This window comes from Schistocerca nitens, chromosome 5, assembly GCF_023898315.1.
Source record: "Schistocerca nitens isolate TAMUIC-IGC-003100 chromosome 5, iqSchNite1.1, whole genome shotgun sequence".
Classification (NCBI taxonomy): domain Eukaryota; kingdom Metazoa; phylum Arthropoda; class Insecta; order Orthoptera; family Acrididae; genus Schistocerca; species Schistocerca nitens.
In genome coordinates, this window is record NC_064618.1 from 265,369,648 (window position 1) to 265,389,175 (window position 19,528).

Sequence of the window (19,528 nt, forward strand, 5' to 3'; positions counted from 1 at the left end):
AAGCTGGGAAAGAGCTAAGCAAATTGTTTAGTATTTTAAAAGTCATCGTCATAACAGTCAGCATATTTACTACCATGTGAGGCGAGACGGTCCATACCTTCCTGGAAAAATGTTAGCAGTTGCCTGCGGCACTATGATTGCATCCAGGAGTGCCCCTCATCGTTCGAAACAAATAGACGGCCACAAATGTCGTTCTTCAGAGCTCCAAAACCATGGAATTCGCATGGCAGAGATCTGGACTGGATGGAGAATGTGTAAGGGCTTTTCTACGAAACTTCTCCAAGATTGTCGAAACAACCACGGCAACGCCGGCCGGAGTGGCCGTGCGGTTCTAGGTGCTACAGTCTGGAACCGAGTGACCGCTACTGTCGCAGGTTCAAATCCTGCCTCGGGCATGGATGTATGTGATGTCCTTAGGTTAGTTAGATTTACTTAGTTCTAAGTTCTAGGCGACTGATGACCTCAGAAGTTAAGTCGCATAGTGCTCAGAGCCATTTGAACCATTTGAACCACGGCAACATGTGAGCGAGTCACATTTTTCCACGAAGGATCTGACCTCCTTATCTCACAGCGTGATAAATGTATTGACAGTTATGGCGATTACTTTTGGGACAATAAAGAGATTACTATTTTTTTCCAGCTGTGTCGTTTTCATTTGACTGCCCCTTACACAGAATCATTACGAAGTCTGTCAGTGTTAAAGTTACACCCTCAGTTAATTTTCTACAAGTCTAGCTGCATTACGACCTTCGCTTTGAGCTAAATCGGAGTTACTAGGTCACAAGTTTCTTTACATTAATATCCAATATCCTATGTCTCAGGACAAAGAGCGTGACGATACATTCAGCTTGATTCCTGTAGATACAGTAAGAATTAGCCCTAAGGATACGAACACGGTGGGGAGAAAGTAACATTACGACAGGTTGGCTGCACTTCTCTGTTGACTGACTAACACGCTGTTCTCTAATCAGTGGTACGGTACTCCGCCGCTTCTCCAGGTACAGCTACGGCAAAAACTCTGCGGCTCAAGAATGTCGCATTGTGTGTAAATTGGTATGGATTTGTTAAGTTCCTTAGTGGCACTGTTATTATTTTTAATATTAAACTGAATTTTGACACAGAAGCTTAGTGAGTTTAGCATGATTTTTTTGTGCTATATTCTAGCAGTCACGCAGATACGTTACAAGTATCTACGTATAACACTAGAGTATGAACTCCTCCCTGAAGTCACGATACACAGCGCAAAAATCAATAAATAATTAAATGTATTACTTTTTCGAAACTTCGTAGCTGTACACTACGGCAGCAAATAGGTTTGAAATTCGACTCAAAGGTATGCCGCGTTACCTTTTGCGCGCGGCGCTTCACAGCAACGTACGACGGAGAAAAGGCCACAATTTAAAAGTTCAGATGACTTGTAAGGTGTCACATTGGTACAACATTTCACCACAGTTCTGCCCAACACCATCGTGGACGGCTCACACGGAGGGAAGGTCGACACACCCCGTCTTACCCACATTTCGCCCTTTCTTTTGTCATCTCTGTGATCGAGGTCAAACCACGACGTTGAAGTCACGTGATTTTACTATCGCAGCCCCTCCAAAATGATGAATGAAAAACTCGTTTGCTACGAAATTTAACATGAATCACAATTAATTCAGTTTATTGCGTCGAAGTGCACTTTAAGTCAACTGACAAACATTGACAGTATCAAACTATTATCTGGGAAATCTAGGTAAAGGATTGGTGTGTACAATAGTATTCGTGAAATCATACCATGGTTGCTGAAATATTAGTATTAAAAAATAGATAGCACTATGTGTCTGGAATTGAAAGCATATTTATCTAAATAATTTGTAACCGTCTTCAGATTGATAGCGCTATGGAAGGTATTCATTTTCATGTGTGTCTGGAATTTAATGCATATTTATCTAAAAAATCTGTAACCAAGTCTTTAGATTGAAGGTTGAAGTTCGCTGAAACTCAATAGTTATTATTTGACTGTCCCTACGTGGCGCCTCACAGTCGTGGCTAGATCTCATCATGTTCATCTGCAGGCAGAGGCTGAGGCGGCTGCAAAATCCGTCATTGGATTTACACCTATAACCTGCACCTGAAGCTAAGTACAACTCAGCCCGAAGTATTATAAATTTCCCAGTTCACCTGCTCATAGACACATCTGGCGGCTTGGTTGGTGAGGTGCGAAGAAGTATGCTGAGTAACTTGGAGTGTTGCAATGAAGACTTGTGATGATGTAACTTTGATGAAACTGCTCGCAAAGAGGAAGACTCTACATCATTTTTAAATGGTTGAGCTATCGATGATCCGAGCACTGACCAGTAAAAAGTTGCCTTAAAAGAAACCGGTCCCATGACACGGTTAACAAGTAAACGGTGTCGTAACAAGTGGTGCTGAAAAACTTTGTTGTGCTCTTTCTCTATTTTTTTTCCTATGGACAATGTGGTGGGCCCTTGAGTTCAGCCTTGTGTCTCTTTCTATCTCCTAATTTATTTACGCTAGTCAGGCACCTCTTATAACGTGTTAAACATTCGGTTTTAGCAGTTCCAGAGTTCAGTGGTTTCTCACGCTCACAAAGGTAATTTGTCTGTGGGTTAACACCCCACATTTCGATCTTTATCTTCAGAGGGCGGTGTTTTCTACGTTTTGCTCACAAAAGTGTCTGTTTAGACTTGCTGCAGACGGTATCTCTTCTCTTTCCACGTTCGAGTTATGAAACCGTATCTGCTGGTGTCATGATAAAAGATGCTATTGTTACTTCAGTGAGCAGCACCCTGTGGCGTCTCCTCAAAAGAAAGCAGACAGCTGTGACATTGATCCGTTAATCTCACAGCTGGTCCCTTCCGGAACACGGGAGGGGGGCTTCTCCTGAGAGCCTGCTAGACCTAACCACATCTGTTCCCTTGCAGCTCAAAGTAATGATTCATAATTGGCCTCTTATTTAGACTGAACCATGCTGTACAGTATAAGAATGTTAAATACACTGATGAGATACTGGAAATTCCTGGTACTGATACATATCTCATTAGCTGATGGAATTAATTTTCTGGTACGATTAGACGCTTTGGTTTTACCTTGGTTGTGGTACTGACACATATCTCATTAGCTAATTGAATTAATTTTTTTAGTATGTTTAGACGCTTTGGTTTTGTGTTAGTTGTGGGACGGTTTTGGGAGAAACGGTCACGTAAGAGCGTTTATGCTTTTTCAACCCTCTCTTTGACGCCATCATGTGGCACGGTCACGGACTGCAACATTGATATTTGTGTGAATAAAATGGAAATGGGACTCTTTGAGACCTCTCCCCCCCCATCCCCCTCACAAAAATTTCGGCAACATCATCGCACCTCTGTTGAACACGTTATAAATGTATCTGTCAGACTCTTTGACACCCATTCAGCTGAGCAGTACCTCGTGGCTGCTCTACTGCCCCACGATGTCTTTAGTGTAGGACTAAATTGTCCAGGGGTTGTCATCAGTGTCACACTTTTCAAAAGCTTCGTCTTGCGGTTTATCGCGCTGCGGTCGTTTTCATGTGACGTCCATGTAGGCGTTGTACAGAACTCTTGTGATATTCGGTGCCAATGTGACAACATTAGCCCAACTTACATCCCACATGAACTTCTGAACTGAGCCTTTCTTTCACGTTTGTCAACACCATGCTGCCTGAAGCATCGCAGGGCCCAAGAGTAACGCCCCAGGGTGCCGCTCCCTTGCTCCATTACAAGGAAATGTATATTAAAACAGCTGCAGCAGTCTCCTTTGCTTTTAATTTATTTATACAACCCCTTTCGACGTTCCATTACACCATCTTCAGGCTTCTGGACTACCGGTTGTTTAATATTGGCTTCTGTTTTGACTCCACGCAAGATTGGTGTTCTCTGAATTTACATTGGCCAAGCAGTCTGAAGATGGTACAGTGAACACCGAAATTAGTTGCATAAATAAATTAAATGCAAAAGAGGCGACTGCAGCTATTTTAATTTTCATTTTACATTGAACAATCAACGTCCTTTTAACCGTCTTTTACAAGGATGTCATGCAAAGATTACAGAAGAAGGCTGTAGGCAGCTTTGATTCAAATTTCTACCTTATGTTTCGGAATGGGAGACAATATTGGGATTTCGAAAACCTGACACGCCTTTTACATTGTTTTCTTTAGGATTCATGGTTGTTATGTACTTCCCGGGGTTTTCGCTCTGGATTGACATGTAATATGATCGATGGGTTGCGGTCTCTTATTTAGTAACTGGTGAATAACACTTCAAAACTGCTCTTCTGCCAAACCATCTGCTTATTATTGTTTGTATGTTTCTGCTCATGGTGTGAGGGTTGCCACTCGATCTCAGGCCTACGTGAAATATGGACTACTGGTGAATATGAAATGGACGCCAGGCACAGCTCAACCGTGTCCCACATGTTCCCTATGGTACTAACACCATTAACTCTTTGGAAGTAACGATCATGTATGTTATTTGCACAGTGTGAACTGGAAACACTCCGAAAAAGTTGAGGAGTTTGTTCCTGGGATATTTTCTTTTTTGTAATAACGAACAGTGGTCTCAGAACGTTAGCTACACAGTAATTTCGCGATATTTCTTACTTCATTCATCTTTGTATTGCACTGAAAATACACTATCTTATCGAAAATATTCAGATACGTATCGTTGTTGTTTGGTCTTAAGACTGGTTTGATATAGCTCTCCATCCTACATACACTGCGCAAGCCTTTTCATCTTCGAATAACTGCTGAAACCCACATCCTTTTGACCTGCTTACTGTGTTCGTCCATTACTCTCCCTCTGAAGTTTTTATTCTCTGCACTTCCCTCCCTACTGAATTCGTCATCCCTTGATGTCTCACAATGTTTCTTCCTAACTACTCCCGTCTTTTAATTAAGTTATGCCACAAACTTCTTTTCTCCCTAGTTCTACTAAGTACCTCCTCTTTAGCTACGTCATCTATCCATCTAATCTTCAGAATTCCTTTGTAGCACACGCTTCAAAAGCTTCTATTCTCTTCTTGTCTAAACTGCTTATCGTCCATGCTTCACTTCCATACATGGCTGTGCTCCGTACAAACACTTTCAGGAAACACTTTCTGACGCTTACATCTATATTCGATGTTGCCAAATTTCTCTTCTTCAGATACACTTTTCTTGCAGTTACCATTCTACATTTTATGTCCCTTCTACTTCGGCCACTATCAGTTATTTTACCGCCAAAACAATATATCTCTTTTAATATTTCAGCGTTACGCTTCCCAATCTAATTCTCTCGGTATCGATTGATTTCTTTCTGCTATACACCATACCCCTGTTTTGGTTTCGTTAATGTTCATCATACATCCTCCTTTCAAGACACAGTCCATTCCGTTCAACTGCACTTCAAAGTCCTTTGCTGCCTCTGATATCCTTGCCAAAGTCACGGCGAGCTTCAAAGTTCCTATTTCTCGTCCCTGAATATTAATTAATTTTCCAAATATTTATTTCTTTATTGATGATAGACTACAGCCCTGTCTCACCCCTTTCTCAACCACCGCTTCCCTGTTATTTAACTCGACTCTTATACTGCCGTCTGTTTTGTGGAGAAATTTTATATAACCCTTCGTTCCCCGTATTTCACTCCTGTTATATTCAGAATTTCAAACATTGTATTCCCATCTACAGTGTCAAAAGCTTTCTCTATTTCTCCAAAAGCTATAAACTTAGGCTTGCGTTTTCTTAACTTATGTTCTAAGAGCAATGAAAGGTTCAGCATTGCCTCGCGTTTCTCTACATTTCTCCTTAACCCAAAGTGACATTCCCTGTGGTCGGATTCCACTAGTTTATCGGTTCTTTGTGAAAATTCGCTTTAGTATTATGTAATTATAACTTATTAAACTGACACATATCAGCACTCGCTTTCTTTGGAACTGGAATTATTATATTCTTTCCGAAGTCTGAGGGCACTTCACCTGCACGCCAGGCACAACAGTTTTCTCATGGCTGGTCCTCCAAAGGATATCAGTAGTTCTGACGGTAGGTCGTTTATTCCATGACCTAGTTTCGATTTAGATCTTTCAACGTTCTGTCACATTCTTCTCGCAGTATCATTTCAACTTCATTCATCTATATCCTAGTTTGACGGAATGTCGTCTACTCCAGGGACCTTATTTCGATTTAGGTCATGCAATGCTCTGTCATGTTCTTCTCGCAGTCATGTGTCTCTCATCTCACCTTCAGCTAACTCCTGCTCCATATACTTCATTCAAGTTCATTTCCGTTGTTTGGCCCCTCTATATATTCCTTTCATCTTTCTCTTCTTTGATTAGTACTGATTTTACATCTAATGTGTTGATATTCATGCAGTTGCTTTTCTGTTCAGAAAAAGCCTCTTTTATTTTCCTGTAGGCGGTATCTATCTTTCTCCTAGTGATATATACATCAGTGTCCTTATATTTGTCCAGTAACCATTCCTGCTTAGCCATTTTCCACTTCTGTCAATTTCATTTTTAAACGTTTGTATTGCACTTCGCCTGTTTGATTTGCTGCTTTTTTATTATTATATTCTCCTTTCATCAATTAAATTCAATATCTTCTGTCATATCCAAGGATTTCCACCAGGCCTTGCCTTTATACCCGTTTGATCCTATGCTGTCTTCACAATTTCGTCTTCCAAAGCTTTTCTTCAGTTGTATTCCTTTCATCTCTTTCTGTCAGTCGTTGCCTAATTATCCCTATGAAGCTCGCAACAAGCTCAGGTAGTTTCAGCTTATCTAGGTACCACTTCCTTAATCTGGTATCTTTTTGCAAATTCATCAGTTTTAATCTAAAGTTTTTAGGATCAGAGTCCACATCTGCCCCTGTAAAGGTCTAACAGTTAAATATCTGTTCCAGAATTGTCTCTCTTACCATTATATAATCACTATGAAACCTTTCAATACCCGAGCTCTCTTCCATGTGTGCAACCTTCTTTCAAAAAATGGTTCAAATGGCTCTGAGCACTATGGGACTCAACTGCTGTGGTCATAAGTCCCCTAGAACTTAGAACTACTTAAACCTAACTAACCTAAGGACAGCACACAACACCCAGCCATCACGAGGCAGAGAAAATCCCTGACCCCGCCGGGAATCGAACCCGGGAACCCGGGCGTGGGAAGCGAGAACGCTACCGCACGACCACGAGATGCGGGCGCAACCTTCTTTCATGACTCCTTAAGCCAAATGTTGGCGATGCTAAAATAATGCTCTAAACAAAATTCTACCAGGTGGCTTCCTCTTTCATTTCTTATCCCCCAGTTCATACACACCTAACATTTTTTCCTTCCTTTCCTCTTCCCACTACCGAGTTCTACTTACCCTTAAAAATTAAATTTTCATCTTCCGTAACTATCTGAAAAATTTCTTTTATCTCATCGTACATGTTTTCAACCTCTTCATTAAATGCGAATACAGTTGGCATATAAACCTGCACCACCGTGGGATTTGTGCTCATCTTGGCTACATTAATGTGTCTTCCATGTCGAACATGTAGCTTACCGGCATTCCTATTTCCTTTATCGTTGTTAGACCTACCCCAGCATTATCCCTACCTGGTTTCTGTTTATAACCCTGTACGCACCTAGTCAGGGGTCCTATTCCTTCTGCCACAAAACTCTGTTAAATTCTACTATATCCAACCTGAACTTACCCATTTCCCTTATTAAGTTTTCTAACCTCCCTGTACGATTAAAGAATCTAAGATTCCATTCTTAGATCCGTAGAACACTAGTTTTGTTTCTTCTAATGAAGCCGGCCGCGGTGGTCTAGCGGTTCTAGGTGCTCAGTCCGGAACCGCGCGACTGCTACGGTCGCAGGTTCGAATCCTGCCTCGCGCATAGATGTGTGTGATGTCCTTAGGTTAGTTAGGTTTAAGTAGTTCTAAGTTCTCGGGGACTGATGACCACAGATGTTAAGTCCCATAGTGCTCAGAGCCATTTGAACCATTTTTTTCTTCTAATGAAGATATCATCCTGAGTACTACATCCCCCAGAAATCCTTATGGGGGGATATTTTAGCTCTGGAACATTTTACCCAACATGATGCCATCATAATTTGACCATACAGTGGTGTTTTTGTCCTCAGGAAAAGTAACAGCTGTAGTTTCCCTTCCCTTTCAGCCGTTCACCGTACCAGCACATCAAGACCATTTGGGCTGATGTTATAAGATCAGTTCAGTCAATCATCTAGACTGTTGGCCCCGCAACTTTTGGAATGGCTGCTGCCCCTCTTCAGGAACCACACGGGTGTTGTCTCTCCACTGAAAACTCTCCGTTGTGGTTAAACCAACAGTATTGCTATCTGTATCACTGAGGTGCTCGTATTAAAAAGGGTGTAAGACAAGGCTGTAGCCTGAGCACTATGGAACTTAACATCTGTGGTCATCCGTCCCCTAGAACTTAGAACTACTTAAACCTAACTAACCTAAGGACATCAGACACATCCATGCCCGAGGCAGAGAAAATCCCTGACCCCGCCGGGAATCGAACCCGGGAACCCGGGGACTGTAGCCTTTCGCCCCTGCTGTTCAATCTGTACATCGAGGAAGCAATGATGGAAATAAAAGAAAGGTTTAGGAATGGAATTTAAATTCAAGGTGAAAGGATATCAATGATACGATTCGCTGATGATATTGCTATCCTGAATGAAAGTGAAGTAGAATTACATGATCTGCTGAACTGAATCAACAGTCTAATGAGTACAGAGTACGGGTAGAAAGTAAATCGAAGAAAGATGAAGGTAATGAGCAGTAGTAGAAATGAGAACAGCGAAAAACTTACCATCAGGATAGATGGTCACGAAGTAGGTGCAGTTAAGAAATTCTGCTACCGTGGTAGTAAAATAACCAATCACGGACGGAGCAAGGAGGACATCAAAAGCAGACTAGAACTGGTAAAAAAGGGCATTTCTGGCCAAGAGAAGTCTACTAATATCAAACATAGGTCTTAATTTGAGGAAGAAATTTCTGGGAATTTATGTCTCGAAACACCATTGTATGGTAGTGAAACATGGACTGTGGGAAAACTGGGACAGAAGAAAATAGAAGCACTTGAAATGTGGTGCTACAGACGAATGTTGAAAATTAGGTGGACTAGTAAGGTAAGGAGGTTCTGCGATTAATCGGAGAGACAAAGAATATGTGGAAAATACCGATAGGGAGAAGGGACATCTGTTAAGACATTAGGGAATGACTTCCATGGTACTAGAGGGATCTGTAGAAGGCAAAGCTGTACAGGAAGACAGAGATTGGAATACATCTAGCAAATAATTGAGGACGTAGGTTGCAAGTGCTACTCTGAGATGAAGAGGTTGGCACAGGAGAGGAATTCGTGGAGGGCCGCATCAAATCAGTCAGAAGAACTGATGGCTTAAAAAAAATCGTTGAGGCACAGCTGTGTCAACTACCTTGACATTGTTTGAGGTTTATGGGACAGTGGACAATGCTTGGACATTAATGTGGAGTATGTCAATCCTGCAGCTATTAGACGAGTTGAATATGGGATACGTTAACCATGCGCCGTTGTGATCGCTTAAACTCAGCTGCACCCACTTCCACTGAAGTGTCTCTCTATGGAAGAACGGCAGCCCATTCTATCTCAAGAGCCGAAACCAGAGAAGGTATCTGTGTTCAGTGCTTGGGTCTGGAGCGAAATCGATGATGCATGTCACCCCAAGGGGTTCCATTGCGTTCAGTGAATATCATGATTGCTACTGTCCACGAACCATTGCCTCGCAAATGCTTGTTTGTGAGAGGGTGCGTTGTCAAATGGTTCAAATGGCTCTGAGCAGTATGGAACTTAACATCTGTGGTCATCAGTCCCCTAGAACTTAGAACTACTTAAACCTAACTAACCTAAGGACATCACACACATCCATGCCCGAGGCAGGATTCGAACCTGCGACCGTAGCAGTCGCGCGGTTCCAGACTGAAGCGCCTAGAACCGCTCGACCACCGCGGCCGGCTGCTGCGTTCTCATGCTGACACAATCATCGCCTACGAACAGTTCGTCTACTGTGTATACAATTGATAGTTTGAAGCCAATAACTGGGAATGGAAATATTTACTCCAAAGAAACGAAATATATTATTTCTGAAGCCTGCTAGTCACCAAAAAAGTAATTCTGAGAGGCTTAGCAACAAATACAATAAGTGAATCAGCACAATACCAGCATTTAAGCAATTTATAACAACTTCAAGGAGGTAATCAAGTACAGTACCAGCCCTTAGACAATTTATAACAACTTTTGTCAACTTTCGAAATTGTGGAGGGCAGCAACCATTTTGAAACTTGTATCACAATCGTGGAGCTCATTGCGCTTTCCTAAGGGAAGTTAAACTGATAAAGTTGTGTTAATGCAGTCAATTTAGAAGTCAAGAGCCAACGTCCGTTGCTATGACTAGGCACTCTAACTGACTGGCTAACGACAATTTCATACAGTAAACTGGTCGTAGATGGTAACTATCAAATTTAAAAGGCAGTCATGTCACTGAGTGCGCGGCCACTTCAGTTGCAGGTTCGAATCATCCCTCGGGCATGGGTGTGTGAGTTCTTCTTAGCGTAAGTTAGTTTAAGTAGTGTTTAAGTCTAGGGACCCATGACCTCAGCAGTTTGGTCCCTCAGAAATTCACTCAAATTTGAACATTTTTAAAAGGCAGTTGTCATAAAATAGGACAATGAGTAAAGGTACACGACATTGAAAGGTAGGAAAACAGGCAGTTTCAAATTACATATAGAGCATGTAAACTCCAAAACTGTCAGAGCTGCGAATAAACATTCATTATAAATCTGATAATATTACATAAAGGAACTGTTAAGATGTAAAATCCACAGGACAGGCAATGCATTCCGTCTTCAGGCCACAAGTGGCCCCTCGGGACCATCCGACCGCCGTGTCATCCTCAGTTGAGGATGCGGAGAGGAGGGGCGTGTAGTCAGCACACCGCTCTCCCGGTCGTTATGCTGGTTTTCTTTGACTGGAGCCTCTACTATTCGGTCGAGTAGCTCCCCAATTGGCATCACGTGGCTGAGTGCACCCCGATAACTGGCAACAGCGCATGATGGCTGGATGGTCACCCATCCAAGTGCGGGCCACGCCCAACAGCGCTTAACTTCGGTGATCTCATGGGAACCGGTGTATCCACTGTGGCAGGGCCGTTGGCACAGGACAGGCAATAATGATTTCCAAATAATAACTAGTGTAAAAGCCTAAGGCGGCCGTACATACACCGAACGCAATGGTAGTGATTCGCAAATTTACATTCTGTAGTGGAAACACAACTTGGCCTAGACAGTATTGCTATGGCACTCAAGAAGCCCATGAAACTTCGCAACATAAGCAGTTTTAGCTAAGGTTCACCTTATACAAACACACCATTTACTGACTGTAGAACATCGAACAGCCGAAGGGGAGTCTTTTATGACGCTTCTCACCAAATTGTCTTTGCCAGTCCGCTGGTGGTGCAGTAAGCGAAGTCGCCAACAGCTAGTTCATTATGTGCAGCTGGCCTCGGTCTCTCACCAGAACGACCTCCGGGTCTACTGCATCTCTCCTCCAATGCGTTACACCGAGTGCGTGCCCTCCAACGGGCTAGTGTGAACGGTGTGGCCGACCGCAGGGCTCGGCCGTCTCCAATGACCAACTGCAGCAAGAAAAGGCCAAGCACACAACGAGGGACACACTGACATGTGGACCGTATGAACTTGCCCTCATCGATTTGATTTACATTGACAGTGTGTGTATGGCACGACAAAGACTTCAACAAGTGGAAACAGAAAAACGGAACTCTTAACTGTTTCCAAGAAAATCGAGTAAGGAAACAATAGACGTACTTGTACACTTTGTAGGGCCGCCGCACCTGAGCTGGCAACATGGGAGCTGATGAAATTATAAAGGGAGGTGAAATATTATCACGTCCAGCGGAAGAATTTGAGAAGATATCGGAAGATGGTGGTGTCAACTGCTGGCCATATTCTATACCTCACAAAACATTAAGGATGGATTTTGAGCAAAAGGATTACCTGGATTGACCTCATTGACCTGAAAAAAGAGCAAGTACGACCTTAGTTTCATAAGCGCGAGGTATCGGAATCGAATATTGCTGCCGATACTAATTTTTCGTGAGCTAACGCACCAAATATCTTTCGACATGAACATTACACTTGCGAAACTGCGAGTCGACCGTGAATCGTTTGTGAATGTAAACCAAGTTTGTTTTGCAATAAACACATTAAAAAAACGATGGACCTGGAAAAATTCGGCGTTCACTACATGTGATATATGTCGCAGTTATTATTGTTTTCGTGTTTCTAATAACAGTCTCATCCTGAATCGTGCATTTGTCACAAGCGTAGACACAAAATAATGTAAATTAAATGACTGTGCCGATTTTATTGAAGGTTCTCGTGTATACGTTTTTAAATTTCTAACCTCATTACGGAAAAGAAATCTTACTCTCTCTTACTCTCTTTTTCCCCCAGGATAAAAAGTAGGAAAATAATAAAGGAATGGCTAAGGATGATATTTTGCACGTTAGTAATAAATCTGTTGTTAGAATTACGAGCGAATAAAACAATTTTGGATTCGAGATTCAATCCCGAGACCCCGTGATTATGAAACTTTTTTTTTTTTTCATTTTGTTCGTTTCGTTTGGTCTGGACGGACGTCACATGATATCCGTTGATTCCTTTACTCAGTTTTTATATTACAGAGGGACAGCGCCTCTCTGACGGAATACGCTTCTTTTCTCCCTCTCTTCATTTTGTTCTCTGTTGTTCGCTGTATTTGGTGATAGCGGACGTCACACGACCTCCACAGAAGTTCGTTCGTTGTTGATCACCTCATACGTTTTTTTTTTTTTTTTTTTTTTTTTTTGAGCTACCGTGCCGGCAGCAGGTTTGACGCAGCTCTCCATGCTACTCTATCCTGTGCGCGCCTCTTCATCTCCGAGTGACTACTGCAAGCTACATCCTTCTGAATATCCTTAGTGCATTCATCTCTTGGCCTCCCTCTACGATTTTTGCCCTCCACGATTCCCTCCAGTACAAAATTGATGATCCCTTGTTGCCTCAGAACGTGTCCTACCAACTAGTGCCTTCTTTTAGTCAGGTTGTCCCAAATTTCCTCTTCTCCCCAGTTCTCTTCAGTACCTTCTCATTAGTTACGTGATCTACCCATCTAACATTCTTCTGAAGCACCACATTTCGAAAGCTTCTATTCTCTTCTTGTCTAAACAATTTATCGTTCATGTTTCACTTCCATACATGGCTACACACCATACAAATACTCTCAGAAGCGACTTCTTGACGCTTAAATCTATGCTCGATGTTAAAAAATTTCTCTTCTTCAGAATCCATAGCCAATGTACATTTTATATCTTCTCTACCTCGACCTCCATCAGTTAGTATGCTCCCCAAATAGCAAAACTCATGTACTACTTTAAGTGTCTCATTTCCTAATCTAATTCCCGCAGCATCACCTGATTTCATTCGAATATATTCCATTATCCGACTACATTCCATCATCCTCGTTTTGTTTTTGTTGACGTTCATCTTATCCTCTTTTCAAGATACAAAGTACATAAACAGCCCTAAAATTTTCGAACTCGTTTTTCTCGAAACCGGTAGAGGGTTGGGTCTTACTGTTTACGTTTGTTGAAGTCCTGTTCGTCTTCTACACAGTCTGTCAATATGAATCAAATCGGTGAGGGGAGTTCGTATGGATCCCTTGTGAGTAAACAAAACAGCGCACAGACTGCTATTTAACTCCCAGGCGTGGCATGGCGCGCCCTCAAGCGAGACACTGTAGCACTCGAGTTACAACGTCAAAGATATGATAGATGGTAGAACTCTATCGACTCAGGTCGACAGGCGGGCCAAAAGTGCTGTAAAACGTGGTCATGTTCTGGAGAAAATACCGTTTTCTTAAGCATAATAAGGAGACCACACTCCAACCACTAAAACACCACCATATCGTAACACCGTCTACTCGCGACTTCATTGTCCCCACAACACTCGATGTCAGCAAACGTTCTCCAGGCATTAGCCAAATCCAGACACTTCCATCGGATTGCCACAGGGCACAGCGTGGTTCATGACTCCAGTCATCTCGTTTCCAGCCATTCGTTGTCCAGTTGCGTCGCTCTTTTAAGTGGTTCACATGGCTCTCATCACTATGGGACTTAACATCAGAGATCATCAGGCTCTAGACTTGAACTACTTAAACCTAACTAATCGAAGCACATCACACACAGCCATGCTCGAGGCAGGAGTGGAACCTGCGACCGTAGCAGCCGCGTGGTTCCAAACTGAAGCGCCTAGAACAGCTCGACCACAGCGGCCAGTCGCTCTTTCATGCGTTGCTCAGCACTGACTACAGAAATGTACGGCATCTGAGGAGCTTCTTAACCATTGCACTACATTATTTTTAACTGCCTGAGCATGAATTGTAGAATGCTGGTAGCACATTGAATGGAAGAAAACAGGAAGGAACATTTGGTTTAACCTCCTATCTACACCGAGGTCATTAGAAATGGAGTACAAACTCGGATTGTATCAAGGACGCGGAAAGAAATAGATGGAGCCCTTTTAAAGGAACCATACCGGCATTTGCCCGGAGAGATTTAGGGAAATCACAGAAAAACTATATCTGCATGGCCGGAGGCGGGTTGAACCGTCGTCCTTCCGAATGCGAATGCATGTACTAACCACTGTGCCACCTCGGTAGGTCTCATAGCACATTGAAACAAACGGGTGACTTTTCTGCTGATTTCAAGCAATTTTTTACTGTCACCCTTCACAATCCTCGGCGGTCTCAGTACGTCTGTTCATGAGTTCTGCCTGGTCTTGGTTTAGCTGTGGTAGTTTCTTAACGTTGGCATTTCACATTCACTACAGTCCACCTGGGCAGCTTTAGAAGGTTTGAAATGTACATGATGGCTTTGTTCCTCAGGTAATGTGCAACACCTGTTCCACGTTCGAAGTCACTGAGCTGCGCTGACCGCCCCATTGCTGATACCGCTTCTCGACTGGAAATGGATTACTCCCCGCTTCCTTTTATACTCATTTGTCCGCCTTTTTTCTGGCATCTAGCTGTATGTTCCACATTACAAAAGGCTGTGAGGATACTAATGCAAATATCGACAGTATGAGCTACGTGTCTTGTTTCGGAACAAAATTGTTGCATTCACTCACGGTGCTTGCTATTGACAACGGTAGTGACCACTTCACCCCTTGCCTTCAAGCTTGAATTCAGTACCCCCCGGTTCTGTTTTGGAATTTTCTGCGGTATCTGCGATACACAACGTTACGGACACGTTTACTGAGAATAGTCGGCCGATAAGCACCTCGTTAATAGGATCACTGATTGCAAATATGTTTCCATCCCACAGTGGCAGTGTGCTACAGCAATCAGTTTCGCAGTATTTAAGAATAAAAACAGTCTGGTTTGCGAAGTTATTTAATATTAATGGTGCGTTTAACCCTCTTGTGGCATCATCCAGCTACTTTTACACTATCTGATGATGAAACGCGTCATGGATATTAAATAACTTCGCAGCCAGGGCTGTTTCTATTCAGAAATCGCTGAATGCAGTTGAAGAAAAGCACAGCGATGCTAATATAACAGCAACCCATTCACAGTACAGTGTTCCGTCTCTGGGTTGTTGCATTACTCCGTATTTTCGTTGCATTTTTTGCTGACTGCTTTGGCAGGCGTTTACTCTGTTCTCAGGCTTCTTCGCAGAAACAAAGGTAACTGAGGTATCAAGTCAAATAAGTTGCAATTACATTGTCACTGTCAACGAGCCATCGGAGACGACGGGTTCCTCGTTCAGAATTAATCAGAAAACGTATTTGGATATTCTTCGAAAATTTTCGGTAGAGTTCAAGTCCACTCTGTATTCTGTAAACAGAAACAAATATATAACAGTTTGTTTGCACAGTGACTGCTGAACATAACGATGAATTAAAACAACGACGGAGAAGATGAAAGTTGAATGTATGCACATGTCACTTGCAAATGTCGTCTGGGACCGAGACTAGAACTGTCGTGTTAATCTTAAGGGGCTCCGGAACGCCCTATACTTGCAATGTTAAAATAACGTTTATAAATTACATCTTTCCTCACAAAGTATTTGAGGTAGGAAGTTGAACTTTTTACAGATTATTTATTGGAATATGGGCTACAACTTAACACAGGGATTTTACAAAATTTTAGTTCAGTTATTAAAGATGATTTTTTTTCAATTGTAATGAAAATTCACAACATTTTTTTGCAATTTTTTATTTATATATTCAAAAATATACAGTTTTTTGGAAAAAGGCTGTGTTAAATTATGCAGAAGGTACTGTGTAACATTTACTGAAAGTTTGAAACAAATATGTTTGGAAGATCCTTAGAAAACATGTAATTAGTATGAGAAAATAAAGGTTTTGGGAATCGAGCGACAAAGATTGGATTAACTTTTTAGTGCATTCCAGGTCCATAGGATGGATTATCTTCATCCTCTGCAAACTCCTCCTCCAGCTCCCTCTTGTTCCTCCTCCTGTTTACTCTTGCTTGTATTTCTAGACTCTTTACAGCCGTGTCTGCAGCCCGAAGGCGTTCCTTGTCTAAAGCAAGCATCGCTCGTACCATGTTAGAACCTATCTTCATTCCCATATTTCTAAATACCTTGCACCTTACAATGTTGCCATCATTGAAAGTCGCAACAGCATCATACACACCAAAGTGAAGTGTTTCTATTCCAACAAATACAGTCTTGGCGATTCTCGACCATATAACACTATTTACACTTTCATTGGGGTTTTGAGTTTTTCCGTGAATACACTTTTTCAACAGTTCAGGTGCTGCTAAGTCTCTGAAAATAGGTTTTATCACCTCCATTATTGCATGAGGCAGACTATGCTTATGAGTGTACACTTCACCAGTTAGCAATCGTTTGTTATATTTACACCAACTGTCTTCTTCTTTGGGACACAAGCTATGTTGGGGATTTTCATCGTCTTTATTGTTTACAGTAATAACACATACCTTTGGCTTTCCAACATTTCTCCTTTTCTTAAAATCCTTCAGAGGATTTCTAATAACTTTACTTTTACTCATTATTATACTTCAACAAAACAAAGACTCAAGAAACAGAATTAATTACGAATATTTTCGAGATAACGACAGAGTAAATAAACATGAAACAATCGACAATCACACCAGCGAAATATATTGAACCATCACAGGTTAGCCACAACACATACTTTATCTCACATCACTAAAATGTACCTGATGAACACGGACGTTAATAATAACACCATTTGACAGCAGTTTAACAGCGCCACAGTAGGTCACGCCCATGTAGAACACATTTCAAAAAAAATTTAAAAATAGTTGTAGTCTTCGGAATTGAATAAATTATATACCTATTAAAAGGTCTGCAGATTCAGAAAACGCAAAAAAGTAAAAATTGAACTTTTCATGATTTTGAGCCTTTCCGGAGCCCCTTAAAAAAAGTGTGTTGTTGGTGTGGAACTCAACATAAAGATATTTTTCTCGAAGACGAAGAAAATGTTCATAGATATGTAAGGCTTAGGAAATGAATGTATGATTGTTTGTTCTCCTATTTTTTCCACTGCTCTTGAGGCGTAGCGACTATGTTCCTGTTGCCAGTTCCTAACTCAAGACTTCCTAGAGTCAAAAATACGACGAGCTGAAGAGTCTAAGAGCCAACAGTCCACGCGTAAGAGCGGCTAATTAGCTTCTGGAATAATCTCCTGGCTCCGTTCCACGCCGGCAAGTGGGGCTCCTCGCCCTCGAGACACTTCACGCCATTTTCAGAGCCTGTTGAGGGAGACGAACACCACCGCAGCAGCTCCCTGCGTGAGTTGCCAAGTATCGACATCACGCAGCAAATACGCTGCTTGCCAATGAAACTGCAATACAAAGAAGGCAGGATTCCGTGAACGTCAAACCGGCGTAAAGTGTTCAGCATGCTTGGATATAGAAACGATTAGCATTTCAGTGCACACATGCAGCGTACTCAGAGATACGAGTAATGCTATCTCAGTTTCTCCTTCGGATACGACAATTGAACATTGGTTGTTTGGGACAAGATTGTTTTAAGCGTCTAAGAAGGAGATATGTTAAGAAGTACGTGTCGGAATTTGGCAATGGAGGTCCGTCGCTGGTCGCAAATTTGGTTCATCTTTCCGTTCGTCGGGATCAATCGACTGTCATGCGAGTGTGCCATCAGTGGTTGCAGAGGGGCCGTGCCGAACGCCATGCATGATCCCAACGGCTAAACGCGACTAGTGCACGAGAGAAATGACAGATTATTCACTCCACCATGTAGGATCACAAAACCATGTCACTTACCTCGAGTTAGGGATTGTTTGCAGCAAGACATGTATCCACACTGACAGTGAGACAATGTCTAGCGACTGAAAGCACGGCGAACTTGTTTCTGGTTCCCTTGATGCTGGAGCAGAAAGCGGCGCATTGACAGAAGTACCATACTCAAGAGCGCTCTGGTCTGAAAACATGGCAACCGTGTAGTCCAAATCTGTTTTCTCTGTACCAATATAGTGTACAACCAGATAGTCAATAAAAACGAAATTACGTGGTGCAATCAGATCATATGGAAGTAACGCTGGTGTATTGGTGTATTTTAGAACGATATTTGGTTGCGAAAACCAGAAATATGTTGTTGAAGTAACGTTACGTTTCATTCTCCATGTATCGCTGAAGATGGAGGGTGACTCCGATACCTCAGCGCCATCAGTATCTGCCTGCCCATTATTATATATTATGCAACATGACAGAGCTCTGAATGTGTTCATTGTATCTTCACCATAAACAACGACGCTGGATATAAATAACAACGGTCTTTCATTTGCTGATTGAGAAAACTGAATCAAGTCTCCCACTTCAGTACCCGTATTCAGTGAAAACCTAAGCTTCCTTCCTCAATCACAGAGATCTGTGATCACCTTTTTGCTTCATGCTAGAGCTGTAAGGGGAAAGCTTCTGCCGCTAGAAGAATACAAAGAGTATCAGACCCAATTTCTTCCCGATTACGTCATTATTTATGTTCTAAATCAAGTTCGCATTTCTGCCCCGATGAAGTATGTATTTATTTACTGAAGTTCATCTTGTTTCGAGGGGCGTTCAATAAGTAAAGCATTATTTCTTGTTTCCAAAATGAGATTTTCACTCTGCAGCGGAGTGTGCGCTGATATGAAACTTCCTGGCAGATTAAAACTGTGTGCCCGACCGAGACTCGAACTCGGGACCTTTGCCTTTCGCGGGCAAGTGCTCTACCATCTGAGCTTCCGAAGCACGACTCACGCCCGGTCCTCACAGCTTTACTTCTGCCAGTATCTCGTCTCCTACCTTCCTGTGAGTACCGGGCGTGAGTCGTGCTTCGGTAGCTCAGATGGTAGAGCACTTGCCCGCGAAAGGCAAAGGTCCCGAGTTCGAGTCTCGGTCGGGCACACAGTTTTAA